At 46.1% G+C, this 14,220-nt stretch overlaps 1 protein-coding gene across 1 annotated transcript in view; it reads right to left on the bottom strand.

Moving 5' to 3' along the window:
• Positions 1 to 5,625, bottom strand: part of LOC115480074 — a 67,940-nt gene extending 62,315 nt beyond the window's left edge. The window contains exon 1 of the mRNA XM_030218520.1: positions 5,559 to 5,625. The gene's annotated coding sequence lies outside the window, so the exon portion shown is untranslated. The remainder of the gene's footprint in view (positions 1 to 5,558) is intronic.
• Between the last annotated feature and the right edge of the window lie 8,595 nt (positions 5,626 to 14,220).

Genomic DNA, 14,220 nt, shown 5'->3' with positions numbered 1-14,220 from the left:
TTTTGTATTGACTTAGAGAAATACCAATAAAGATTTTACTTGGTTGCACCTTATCGGAGTCTATTTGTCTCTCTTATTCCAACCAAGGAGTTTACCTCCGAGGGCTAAAGTGTCTTCCCCTCCTATGGGGCAAGGGACCGGGGAGATAACATTCCGCACACTGAACAGAAGATTTCAGCATATTATCTACAATGACACCTAGATCTTTTCTTGACTGCTGACCCCCATTCTTCAGCTTATTCTTTCCAATGTGCATCACCTTGCATTTGTCCACATCATCTGCCATTTGGATGCCCAGTCTTCCAATTTCCTAACATGCAATATTTCACAGTCCGCTCCTGTTTTAACCACCATGAATAGTTTTGTATCACCTGCAAATATAATCACCTCACTCGTCGTTCTGATTTCCATATCCTTTATAAATATGTTAAATAGCACCGGTCCCAAAGTTATTATACGTTACTATATTTTATCACTTATGAAGTTGTTATAACTAGATGACATTACTGGAACACATCCAAGATGGCTGCCAGACTGCATGACTTTTTAAAAACATTTTATTTTTAGGATGGAGGCAGTTTATATCTTGGTTCTGAGCTACTATAAGTTATGGGTTCAAACTGGTAGTTTTTCACTGTGAAGTAAAGGATGTAGGCAGGACATCTTAAATGTTGGTTGATTCCAAGGAAGAAATTGTTTTGCCTGGTTAGGTATATGTCTTCACTCTTTTTGACTTTACCTTTTAGTGTTTTTTCCCTCTATATGTTTTTAGGAAAAGCAATATTTACACCTAGAATCTTTTCTGTATTAGAATTTTATTATTTATTTTAATGTGTATTTGATATGTAGTTTTATTGTTAAGTTTTTTTAATAGAAGTTATATACTGTTTTATATATCATCTATAGATGATTTTAATGTTTATATATATGGTCATGATTTTGAATTGAATTTGAAAAAATTCATTATTTGTATTTTTAATGGTGTGATTGTATATTTTTTTGTACTAGTTGTCAATATTATCCCCTGATACAGCCTATTTGTCGAAATGTGGCCACATCAGGACTGGAACTCATTCAATAAAGATTTGTTTGGACTTTTTCCTGTCTGCTTTGCAGTTTGCCTGTTTGGTGTTGCAGACAAATAGAGCCTCTTTTGGTTTCTCCGCCAATAACCAATCCTGGACATGGTGGAGTCACTCTGACGATACAAGTTTAAACTCTCTTCAGCAAATATAAGGTTCTCCACACATCCACCATATCCAGGGACAAACAGAACATATTTACTTCCCTCAAGGTTCTAGAGAGCTCTCTCCCGGTTGGGTTAGACCTATCCAGGGTAGATGTGCAACATCATTAAAATCCCCACCCAATAAAATGTGGATGCCCCCCAAAATCATGTAAATGGTGGAGAAGCTGCTGGAAAAAAGATTTATCAAAGATGTTAGGAGCATAAACATTGAATATTAGGAGAGGTTGACGATCCAAAACCATTGATGCAAGGACAAGGATATATTTCTATCACTCGTGATGTATTGTAAGCCACATTGAGCCTGCAAAGAGGTGGGAAAATGTGGGATACAAATACAATAAAATAAAATAAAATAAAATAAATAAATCTGCCCAATGGGTCTCAAACTATCCTCCGAGCCTCCAGGGAAATACCTTGCAGATTAAAATTATTACACCTGCTTTTTTCCAAACAGCACATGAATCAAATATGCGACCTACCTACCAATGGTGCAATTTGGCATGTTCAGTGGCAGTTAAATGGGTCTCCTGCAAGAAGGCAATTGATGCCTTTTTATTGCGCTACAGATTCCCGCTGCATTCTGCCTTTTGCCGCAGCGGGAACATCTTTTAACAGCCTCCGCTGCCATACTGCTTTTCATGGTACTAGCGCACAGACCCACCGCTGAGATAAAAGCAAACACTCACCCTAATGTCAGACCATGCTTGTTCTACAGTGGCCACTCCCAGAAGGAGCCCGAACAGCGTTCCACATTCCCAGCACCTGGCTCTGTCGGACACAGGGTTCTGCATGGAGTTGCTGCTTTTTTTTTTTTTTTTTAACGTGAGGAAGGGCAAATGCAGCCAAAATAACAGCACACCTACTATTTAGCATTTCTATAGCACTACAAGGCGTATGCAGCACTGCACAAACATAGAAGAAAGACAGTCCCTGCTCAAAAAGCTTACAATCTAATAGACAATAAATAAAGTAAGCAAATCAAATCAATTAATGTGAACGGGAAGGAAGAGAGGAGGGTAGGTGGAGGCGAGTGATTACGAGTGGGTCCAAGTCGAATCCATCCACCACACGTGGTAGACAGAGATATACTGAAGGGTGACAGAGCTGGATGTCCAGGGTTACTACCTTCTTTCAGTATTCTCTATGAGGCAGATGCACTAAAGCTTAATGAGCCTTTAATGACCCTCCAACGAGGAAAATTTGATCCGTTGCATACATCAAAGGGCTTTTACCGAGGAAGCTAGCAGCTAACGAAAACGGAATGGAGATGAGCAATTAGTGTGAAAACCCCATTGAAACGAGATGCACTAACCTTTTCCGATTGCCTTTACGCAGGAAAAAGGCAGGAAATCTAACAAGAGGTCTGGACCTCTCGTTAGGACAGCTCTGTGCCAGGAAAAATCGTAAAGTGAAAAAACAGACTGTGAGCCAATCCCAGCGCATTAGCAGAGCTAATAGCGCTGTGATTGGTCAAAAGGAAACTGAAAGGCACAATCCATAAACAGAAGCCTCTACAAGCCCCAAGGAGTTCAAAAATAGTCTGATGTGCCTTGGATTGATTCCTACAGCAGCAACTGGGGATTTTTTTTTAACTCCCTAGTTGACAAGACATGGAAAGTCTCATGACCATCAGGCAAGGAAGGTCAAAGCAATAGAAGCCTCATTCAGCAGCAGTGAGCCATGAAACGAAGCTATTACTTGGCTGCAAGTTACAGATTGAATAAATAAAACACACTGAACCACCTGAGAATGCTTTCAACCCTGTTTTCGCACAGCCCCGGCCCCCCTCCCTTCCTCACTACTCTGTCTCCCCTCAGCTCCGCCTCCCGACATCCTCCGCCCTGTGCCCCGCCCCCTCTTGGGGTCATCGCCGCCATGCCCCTCCTCCATCGGGCCCTCCTCCCTCTTACCGGGCCCGTGCAGCGCCTCTCTCCTCTGTCCGAAGGCGCTGCACGGGCAAGAAGAAAGCTGATGCCTGCCTTCGCCTAGCTTCGGTCGCGCGTCTCTCTCCTCCTGGGCCCGCCCCTGTCTGACGTCAGTAACCTACGTAGGTTACCGATGTCAGACAGGGGCGGGCCCAGGAGGAGAGAGACGCGCGACCGAAGCTGGGCGAAGGCAGGCATCAGCTTTCTTCTTGCCCATGCAGCGCCCTCGGACAGAGGAGAGAGGCGCTGCACAGGCCCGGGAAGAGGGAGGGGGGCCCGATGGAGGAGGGGAATTGCGGCGACGACCCCAAGAGGGGGCGGGGCACAGGGCGGAGGATGTCGGGAGGCGGAGCTGAGGGGAGACAGAGTAGTGAGGAAGGGAGGGGGCCAGGGCTGCTGAAGGTATGTTTGCTTTTTAATTTAGAATGCAGGGGGAAGTGGGGGAGGGGGGGAACGGCGACCTCAGGCGGGGGGGGGGGGGCAAGGACGGCCATACAGGACGCTCCTGACGAGCGCCTTTGCCCCCTCCCGACCCTTTTTTTTATTTTTGTTTTGATTTGGGAGCCACGTGCTTGTGTTTTGACTGTTTGTGGCATGCGCAGAGCAGCTAACATAACGCTTGGCTGCTCTGCGCATGATTTGGGGGCCGATTACCGATGTGTATTGTGATTCTTTGATACATTGTACGTTTCAATACCGATCTCAGCATGTGTGACTTTTTTTTTTGTGCATTCTTCGTTTTTTAAAAAATCGTTAGGGACTTTAACGATTTAGATTTTTTTACGTTTGGTTGCTGCATCTGTCTCTATATCCACCTGCTGGTTGGCGGATACAACCCACCAGTTTCTGGATTCATCTGCTGCTGAGGCTAAGGAAACCCAAATTGTGGCAACATTCCATGCTACAAATCCCAGGGCAAGCAGTTGCTTCTCCATGTCTGTCTCCATAGCAGTCTATGGACTTTTCCTCCAGGAACTGATATGCTAACCACTGTTACCACATCCTCCGGCTTAGGATTCCAGGGCTTAACTATTCATTGAGTGAAAAAAATATTTCCTCCTATTTGTTTTAAAAATATTTCCATGTAACTTCCTTGAGTGTCCCCCAGTCCTTGTACTTTTGGAATGAGTTAAAAAAAATCGATTTACTTCTACTCGTTCTACATCACTTAGGATCCCTGTGTGTTTAGGGTACACCAAACATCAGCTACACCCAGATCATCAAGAAAGTCCTTCAGCTCACCAAATTCCCCAGTACTAAAGAAGGGGGTAGTATGAGGTTAAAGTCTCTAAGGTCTCCATGATTTTTTTCTACCCAGTTTATTCCAAAAGTCGCTATGCACCCTGTTTGGGGCGTATATGCAGTTTCTCCCTGCCTGCACAGCCTTCAAAACGCAGTACCTCCCCTCAGGATCTTTAACCCGCATTGTAACTGACAATTATAAATTTCCCAAAAGTAATATCCCCCTACCTGGTTTCCCTTCCAGAAGAAATTATACACACAGTACTTGCATGGGGTACTTTCACAAGCATAGCAGATGCTCCAATTGCAGGCCTAAATTTGTCTAGTGCAAGAGACCCACCTTCTGAAGAAAGATGATTTAATAGCATTTGCATTAGGCCTCATTTACTACACTGACTTTATAATTCAACCAGCCATTCAAACCAAACTCACTGTGCTCACATACAGATCCCTCTCCCCATCACCTTCCCTTAAGTATGTCATGTCTCTTGGTCCCCAAACCAGCAGACTGTCAACTAGGAGATGTAATGTCAGAGTCCTGGAACTCACCGCCCCCACCCTCCTCCCGTTACCCCAAGTAAATCCCATATTCCATACTCCTACATATCCTTTCAGGAGCATCAAATAAAAATTTAAATATTTTATGCTGCCTTTTTTATTAATATTGCAAAGTAACAAAAAATTTCAGACTTCAGAATGGGTCACCTTTGTGATCTCTGTATCCGTCCACACTGATCTGCCGCTACTACCAAAGACCAACCTTCTTCCATTTCTCCCCTTCCAATATACAAACATCCATAGACCCGCCATGAATAAAACACCAACCTCCTTCCATTCCATCTCGTCCTCCCATAGCGAACCCTTAATACCAATCTTCATCCATCTCTCCCCACCACCACAAAACTAACAATACAGTACCTTATCACCCTCACAATTGCACTGACCCGTCCCTACCAAAATACCAATACCCACCCAAATACCAACCACCCTCTCCGCAGCAGCAAACCCCACCCCCTGTACAAACCTGCTTTTAACCAAAATTCCCAACTACCTGCCCCTCCCCTAAGGAGTATACCACCCCCCCCCCCCCCATTTTCCTGGTTTCCACCCATCCAGCCCCCCGGGCTTGCTCACTCATTTACCTCGCGCGCCCTCCCAACCTCAGCTCCAACTGAATCTTCTTCTCCTCCTCTCCCGTTTCCGCATTGATCTTTCCCGCGCCACTAAGCCCAATCATATTATAGCACACACAGCGCCAAGAACAAATCACGGTCTAAGCAGCTTGTCACGTGAGGACAGGATAACATAGCAAACATAGGACCAAGAACAAATCACGTGAGTCCGGGTCCGGGAGGAGATTGGAGAAGGAGAAAGAGAAAGAGAGAGAGAGCGAAATTATGGGCAGGTGTATCCACTTTATTGTTGTAATGGTAGCATTTTTATTTAATTTCACTTATATTTTCAAACTTGCCAGCTTGTGCAGCATACGGATGTACACAGAGGAAGTATAAGAACGGAATAACATTTCATAGGTAGAGTAGTAATTTGTAATAAATTGTAAATAGTGTGTCATGGATGGCTAAATGTAAAAGACGGATACAGCGGCTAGCGTTTTCACTGTCCCGTGTGTAATTTAGAGGGGGTACCCTAGAATGTGTTATATTCGTGTGGAAATTTTTTTTCTCCTGGTAAAGGGCCACTAAAACAGACATCACATTATGAGAATCAGGTGCTCAACATTTAGAGCTTCTATCTATTTACTTAGTTATTTACAGCATTTTATCCGATATTAAATATGATTTAGGTTGAAACCTGGGAGCAAGTAAAATCTTTTTTTCTTCTGCCTAGATCAAAAGAGAGAGATGGTTTGTGGTGGGAACTTGCTGCTTTTGTTTTGTGGGTGGATGGATTTTGAATTTGTTAATTATGATTATGATGCTGTTGCTGGGTTGATGACTTTATTAATATTTATATTTAAATTATATTTATATTAAAGTCATAATTTAAATATAAATATTAATAAAGTCATCAACCCAGCAACAGCATCATAATCATAATTAACAAATTCAAAATCCATCCACCCACAAAACAAAAGCAGCAAGTTCCCACCACAAACCATCTCTCTCTTTTGATCTAGGCAGAAGAAAAAAAGATTTTACTTGCTCCCAGGTTTCAACCTAAATCATATTTAATATCGGATAAAATGCTGTAAATAACTAAGTAAATAGATAGAAGCTCTAAATGTTGAGCACCTGATTCTCATAATGTGATGTCTGTTTTAGTGGCCCTTTACCAGGAGAAAAAAAATTTCCACACGAATATAACACATTCTAGGGTACCCCCTCTAAATTACACACGGGACAGTGAAAACGCTAGCCGCTGTATCCGTCTTTTACATTTAGCCAGCCATGACTATTTGTGCTATTTTGGGGTTACTTTTGGCCAGGAAAAATTTTTGCCATCTGGCAACAGTGGGACTCCACCACGATAGTGGAGGAGTGGCCTAGTGGTTAGAGTGGTGGACTTTGGTCCTGGGGAACTGGGTTCGATTCCCACTGCAGGCACAGGCAACTCCTTGTGACTCCATTGCCCCAGGTACAAATAAGTACCTGTATATAATATGTAAGCCACATTGAACCTGCTATGAGTGGGAAAGTGCGGGGTACAAATGTAAGAAAAAAAATAAAAAACATAGATCTTTATTCTCCAGAGAAAAAGGAAAGCGGCAAGGGGTGAGGTTGAAAGGTTATGAAACTGTTGTAGAGACATCTTAGAAAGTGTTACACTGGTTTTTTTTTTTTTGATAGAAACATACTGTTCCTTCTCAGAGAGAAGAGACACACACAGCTGTGTCTGAGAAAACTGACAAGGATACACAACTCGGGTACCCTTCCATAAAGTAGCAGTTCAGTGTGGCTGCCTGGAAACATGCAGAGAAACTGCTAGTAAATTATTACATAATTTGAAGATTGTATAAAAAATAAAGTAATAATGTGTTGGTGTAATTAATTTATTATTCAGTTGTTTACCACCATCCAAGTTTCAGCTGTAGGTTGTGCAACTGCAAGTATTATTACAAATTCCACATATAGGAGGCAACCAAAATGATCCAGAGTGCTAAACTCAGAGATGCAAAAGGTGGCGCGTCCCAAAGCTGGAGGTTTTTCTTGTGGGCCCAGGCCATGTCTGAAACCAGTTCTGGCAGATGTACATTCCAAAAACTGCCATAATCATCATAAATAGAAAACCTGTTTTTTTTCTGCCTTTGTAGTCTGGTCATTTTATTTTTCTAATCACATTGAGCCCAGTCTCTAGTTTTTGCTTTTTCCCAGGGTTTCTTTTTCTATATCCACCATCCATCTGCCCTCTCTTGCTATTCCTATGGCCCTGCCCCATCCTCATATTGTTGAGCATCTTTCTTCTCTGTCCACATTTTTGCCCTGTCTAGCATCATGTTCTGTGGCCCTATCCCTCCCTCACAACATGTCTGGCAGCACCCCTCTGTATCCCTATCCCTCCCCATGCCCAGCATCTTTCCCGCTTCCTTCCCTCATGCCCCCTTCTCCTGGGTCCATCTCTCCCTTTCTCTTCCCTTCCTTCTGCCCTCCTCCCTGGGAATTCAGCAAATGTTCCTCTCCTGCCTCCCCCCCCCCCACTCCAGTATCTCTCCCACTTCCTCCATCCCCTAGAGGCCTGCAGTAGCTTCCAAAGGCATTTCTGCTTCATAGGGCCCTGTCTCAAATGATTTTAGTCAAATAGGAAGCCTTGAAGGGTATTCTCTGGGGTGAAAAGCTTTTGGGCAGACTCTACCTATTACCATCAGAGAAGTACATAAGTACATAAGTAGTGCCATACTGGGAAAGACCAAAGGTCCATCTAGCCCAGCATCCTGTCACCGACAGTGGCCAATCCAGGTCAAGGGCACCTGGCACACTCCCCAAACGTAAAAACATTCCAGACAAGTTATACCTAAAAATGCGGAATTTTTCCAAGTCCATTTAATAGCGGTCTATGGACTTGTCCTTTAGGAATCTATCTAACCCCTTTTTAAACTCCGTCAAGCTAACCGCCCGTACCACGTTCTCCGGCAACGAATTCCAGAGTCTAATTACACGTTGGGTGAAGAAAAATTTTCTCCGATTCGTTTTAAATTTACCACACTGTAGCTTCAACTCATGCCCTCTAGTCCTAGTATTTTTGGATAGCGTGAACAGTCGCTTCACATCCACCCGATCCATTCCACTCATTATTTTATACACTTCTATCATATCTCCCCTCAGCCGTCTCTTCTCCAAGCTGAAAAGCCCTAGCCTTCTCAGCCTCTCTTCGTAGGAAAGTCGTCCCATCCCCACTATCATTTTCGTCGCCCTTCGCTGTACCTTTTCTAATTCTACTATATCTTTTTTGAGATACGGAGACCAGTACTGAACACAGTACTCCAGGTGCGGTCGCACCATGGAGCGATACAACGGCATTATAACATCCGCACACCTGGACTCCATACCCTTCCTAATAACACCCAACATTCTATTCGCTTTCCTAGCCGCAGCAGCACACTGAGCAGAAGGTTTCAGCGTATCATCGACGAGGACACCCAGATCCCTTTCTTGATCCGTAACTCCTAACGCGGAACCTTGCAAGACGTAGCTATAATTCGGGTTCCTCTTACCCACATGCATCACTTTGCACTTGTCAACATTGAACTTCATCTGCCACTTGCACGCCCATTCTCCCAGTCTCGCAAGGTCCTCCTGTAATCGTTCACATTCCTCCTGCGACTTGACGACCCTGAATAATTTTGTGTCATCGGCGAATTTAATTACCTCACTAGTTATTCCCATCTCTAGGTCATTTATAAATACTACTACTACTACTACTTAACATTTCTAGAGCGCTACTAGGGTTACGCAGCGCTGTACAATTTAACAAAGAGAGACAGTCCCTGCTCAAAGAGCTTACAATCTAATAGACAAGTGAACGGTCGGTCCGATAGGGGCAGTCAAATTGGGGCAGTCTGGATTCACTGAACGGTAAGGGTTAGGTGCCGAACGCAGCATTGAAGAGGTGGGCTTTAAGCAAAGACTTGAAGATGGGCAGGGAGGGGGCTTGGCGTAAGGGTTCAGGAAGGTTGTTCCAAGCATAGGGTGAGGCGAGGCAGAATGAGCGGAGCCTGGAGTTGGCGGTGGTGGAGAAGGGTACTGAGAGGAGGGATTTATCCTGTGAACGGAGGTTACGGGTGGGAACGTAAGGGGAGATGAGGGTAGAGAGGTAGTGAGGGGCAGCAGACTGAGTGCATTTGTAGGTAAGAAGGAGAAGCTTGAATTGAATGCGGTATCTGATCGGAAGCCAGTGAAGTGACCTGAGGAGAGGGGTGATATGAGTATATCGGTTCTGGCGGAATATGAGACGTGGAGCAGAGTTCTGAACAGACTGAAGGGGGGATAGATGGCTAAGTGGGAGGCCGGTGAGGAGTAAGTTGCAGTAGTCCAGGCGAGAGGTAATGAGAGCGTGGACGAGAGTTCGGGTGGTGTGTTCAGAGAGGAAAGGGCGAATTTTGCTGATGTTAAAGAGGAAGAAGCGACAGGTCTTGGCTATCTGCTGGATATGCGCAGAGAAGGAAAGAGAGGAGTCAAAGATGACTCCGAGGTTGCGGGCAGATGAGACGGGGAGGATGAGGGTGTTATCAACTGAGATAGAAAGTGGAGGAAGAGGAGAAGTGGGTTTTGGTGGAAAGACGATAAGCTCGGTCTTGGACATGTTCAGTTTCAGGTGGCGGTTGGACATCCAGGCAGCAATGTCGGATAAGCAGGCCGATACCTTTGCCTGGGTCTCCGCGGTGATGTCTGGTGTGGAGAGATACAGTTGGGTGTCATCAGCATAGAGATGATACTGGAAACCATGAGATGAGATCAGGGAGCCCAGGGAAGAGGTGTAGATTGAGAAGAGAAGGGGTCCAAGGACCGATCCCTGGGGAACACCAACAGATAAGGGGATGGGGGTGGAGGAAGATCCATGAGAGTGAACTTTGAAGGTGCGGTGGGAGAGATAGGAGGAGAACCAGGAGAGGACAGAGCCCTGGAACCCAAATGAGGACAGTGTGGCAAGAAGTAAGTCATGATTGACAGTGTCAAAAGCGGCGGATAGATCCAGGAGGATGAGGATGGAGTAGTGGCCTCTGGATTTGGCAAGGAACAGGTCATTACAGACTTTAGAAAGTGCTGTTTCTGTCGAGTGAAGAGGGCGAAAACCGGATTGAAGCGGATCAAGGATGGCATGAGAGGAGAGAAAATCAAGGCAGCGGCTGTGGACTGCGCGCTCAAGTGTCTTGGAGAGGAAGGGTAGGAGGGAGATGGGGCGGTAGTTGGAGGGACAGGTAGGGTCTAGTGATGGTTTTTTGAGGAGTGGCGTGACTACAGCATGCTTGAAGGTGTCGGGGACAGTTGCAGTGGAGAGAGAGAGGTTGAGGATATGACAGATGGAGGGGGTGATAGTAGGAGAGATGGTGTTAAGTAAGTTGGTGGGGATGGGATCAGAGGAACAAGTGGTGCATTTTGAGGAGGAAAGAAGGCGGGCGGTTTCCTCCTCGGAGATATCAGGAAAGGAGGAGAAGGAGGTCTGGGTTGGTTGGTTGAGGGAGAGGGTTGAAGGGTGAAGAGGAGGAGGTGGCTTGGTAGTGAACTCAAGGTTGATCTTTTGCACCTTGTCGCGGAAGTAGTCAGCCAGTGATTGAGGAGAGAGTGACGGGGGGGTGGGAGCGGAGGGCACTTTGAGGAGGGAGTTAAGGGTGGCGAAGAGACGACGAGGGTTAGAGCTGAGAGAATTAGTCAATTGGGTGTAATAGTCCTGTTTGGCAAGGAATAGTGAGGACTGGAAGGAGGATAGCATGAATTTGTAGTGAAGGAAATCTGAATGGGTGCGAGATTTCCTCCAGAGGCGTTCAGCAGATCGGGCGCAGGAGCGAAGGTAACGGATGCAAGGGGTCAGCCAGGGCTGGGGATTAGTACGCCTTGTGGGACGGGAGGTGGATGGTGCAAGGGTGTCCAGAGCAGAGGAGAGAGTGGCATTGTAAGCGGAGACAGCCTCGTCAACAGACTCGGAGGACATGATGGAGGGGAGGAGATTAGAAATACTAGATGATAAGGTGGGAGGGTCAATAATCTGGAGATTCCTGGAAGTAGTGGTTAATGTTGGGCGGGGCTGAGGGGGAGGGTGAAGAAGTGTGAAGGTGATCAGGTGATGATCAGAGACAGGAAGAGCTGAGGTGTGGAAATTGGAGGGTGAGCCGGAAGAGGAGAGGACGAGGTCAAGGCAATGGCCATCACGGTGAGTAGGGGTGGTGGAACAAAGCTGGAGGTTGAAGGAGGATGTTAGAGTGAGGAACTGAGAAGCGTGAGAGTTGGACAGGTCATCAACGTGTATGTTGAAGTCTCCGAGAATGAGGGATGGAGATGAGGGTTCAAGAAAAACAGAAAGCCAGGCATCGAAGTCGGTGAGGAAGGAAGGGAGGGATTTATCAGGGGGGCGGTAAATGACTGCCACTCTGAGTGGCAACGGGTAGAATAGACGGATGGAGTGGACTTCAAAGGATGAGAAGCAGTGAGACTGTGGTAGGAGGAGGGGTTGGAAGCTACAGGAGGGCGAGAGTAGTAACCCGACGCCTCCTCCACGGCCAACTAGGCGGGGAGTATGGGAGAAGAGATAGCCTCCATGGCATAGAGCCGCAACTGAGGCAGAGTCGTCAGGGGAGAGCCAGGTTTCAGTTAGGGCAAGCAGGTGAAGGGAATGAGAGATGAAGAGATCGTGGGTGAAGGGAAGTTTGTTGCAGACCGAGTGGGCATTCCACAGTGCACATGAGAAGGGGAGGGAAGAGGGGGGGAGGAGGGGAATAGATATGAGATTGGAGACATCCCGGAAACGTTTGCATGGATAGGACGAAGACAGGTGTGGGGGACCTGGATTGGGATTGATGTCTCCTGCGGATAGCAGGAGGAGGAGCAAGAGAGTGCGGAGGAGGGTGGGGGAGGTAGGGCGACGAAGGCGACGAAGACGGGATGCGCTTAGGAGGAATGGGGATGGGTTAATGGCAGGAAGGAAGTGTTGAAGGTTGAGAGCTAGGAAGGAGGAGGGGGACAGGAGAGATGGTGAGGTGGTGAGGGACGGGGGTGAGTAGGGTATTGCAGTAGTGAGCAAGATGGGAGAGGACATGGGTGGGCAGTGAGTTCCAGTGGTAGACAGCGGTAGGGGGAGGGGAAAAAGATTAGGAAGGGACAGGGCAAGGAAGAGAATGTGTAAAGGGGCCATAAGTAGTAACTGAGGTGTTATGGGTATATATGTAGTGACTGAGGTGTTAAGTGATAGATAGAACAGCAGAGCTGGATTAGAGGCTTAAAACTGGAATGGTAGGCAGCAGGCAGGTAGGCACTGCCCAGTAAGAACAAGTCACACCCACTATGTTTGAAAAATGTGGGAGGAAAGGAGGTGAAGAGCCTGAACACAGAGACAGAGCAGTTATCTGCAGGCAGATTAGGTTGCTTGGGAGGGTATATAAGAACTATCACCCTAGGGGTGGGTGGGTAGAGGGGTGGGTGGGAGGGATCTAAGTCTAAAATGTACAGACAGAGCTGCAGCACAGCCAGTTAATCTGTAAAAAAGATGGATTTCTCAAGAAAAACTGGTATAGAAGGCTGCCCCTCTAACAGAGAATCAGGTCACACCCACTAAGTTTGAATTTGTGGGGGAGATTCAGAGACAGAGCTGCTAAGTCTAAAATGTACAGACAGAGCTGCAGCACAGCCAGTTAATCTGTAAATCTGTAATCTGTAAATACATTAAAAAGCAACGGACCCAGCACAGACCCCTGCGGGACCCCACTAACTACCCTCCTCCACTGAGAATACTGGCCACGCAATCCTACTCTCTGCTTCCTATCTTTCAACCAGTTCTTAATCCATAATAATACCCTACCTCCGATTCCATGACTCTGCAATTTCTTCAGGAGTCTTTCGTGCGGCACTTTGTCAAACGCCTTCTGAAAATCCAGATATACAATATCAACCGGCTCCCCATTGTCCACATGTTTGCTTACCCCCTCAAAAAAATGCATTAGATTGGTGAGGCAAGACTTCCCTTCACTAAATCCGTGCTGACTTTGTCTCATCAGTCCATGTTTTTGTATATGCTCTGCAATTTTATTCTTAATAATAGCCTCCACCATCTTGCCCGGCACCGACGTCAGACTCACCGGTCTATAATTTCCCGGATCTCCTCTGGAACCCTTCTTAAAAATCGGAGTAACATTGGCTACCCTCCAGTCTTCCGGTACTACACTCGATTTTAGGGACAGATTGCATATTTCTAACAGTAGCTCCGCAAGTTCATTTTTTAGTTCTATTAATACTCTGGGATGAATACCATCAGGTCCCGGTGATTTACTACTCTTCAGCTTGCTGAACTGACCCATTACATCCTCCAAGGTTACAGAGAATTCGTTTAGTTTCTCCGACTCCCCCGCTTCAAATATTCTTTCCGGCAACGGTGTCCCCCCCAAATCCTCCTCGGTGAAGACCGAAGCAAAGAATTCATTTAATTTCTCCGCTACGGCTTTGTCCTCCCTGATCGCCCCTTTAACACCATTTTCGTCCAGCGGCCCAACCGACTCTTTGGCCGGTTTCCTGCTTTTAATGTATCTAAAAAAATTTTTACTATGTATTTTGCTTCCAACGCTAATTTCTTCTCAAAGTCCTTTTTTGCCCTCCTTATCTCCGCTTTGCATTTGGCTTGGCATTCCTTATGATCTATCCTGTT

This window comes from Microcaecilia unicolor, chromosome 11 (genome assembly GCF_901765095.1).
Source record: "Microcaecilia unicolor chromosome 11, aMicUni1.1, whole genome shotgun sequence".
In the NCBI taxonomy this organism is placed as follows: Eukaryota; Metazoa; Chordata; class Amphibia; order Gymnophiona; family Siphonopidae; genus Microcaecilia; species Microcaecilia unicolor.
Note: the sequence above shows the minus strand (reverse complement) of the source record. Positions and strands in the feature narration are given on the sequence as shown.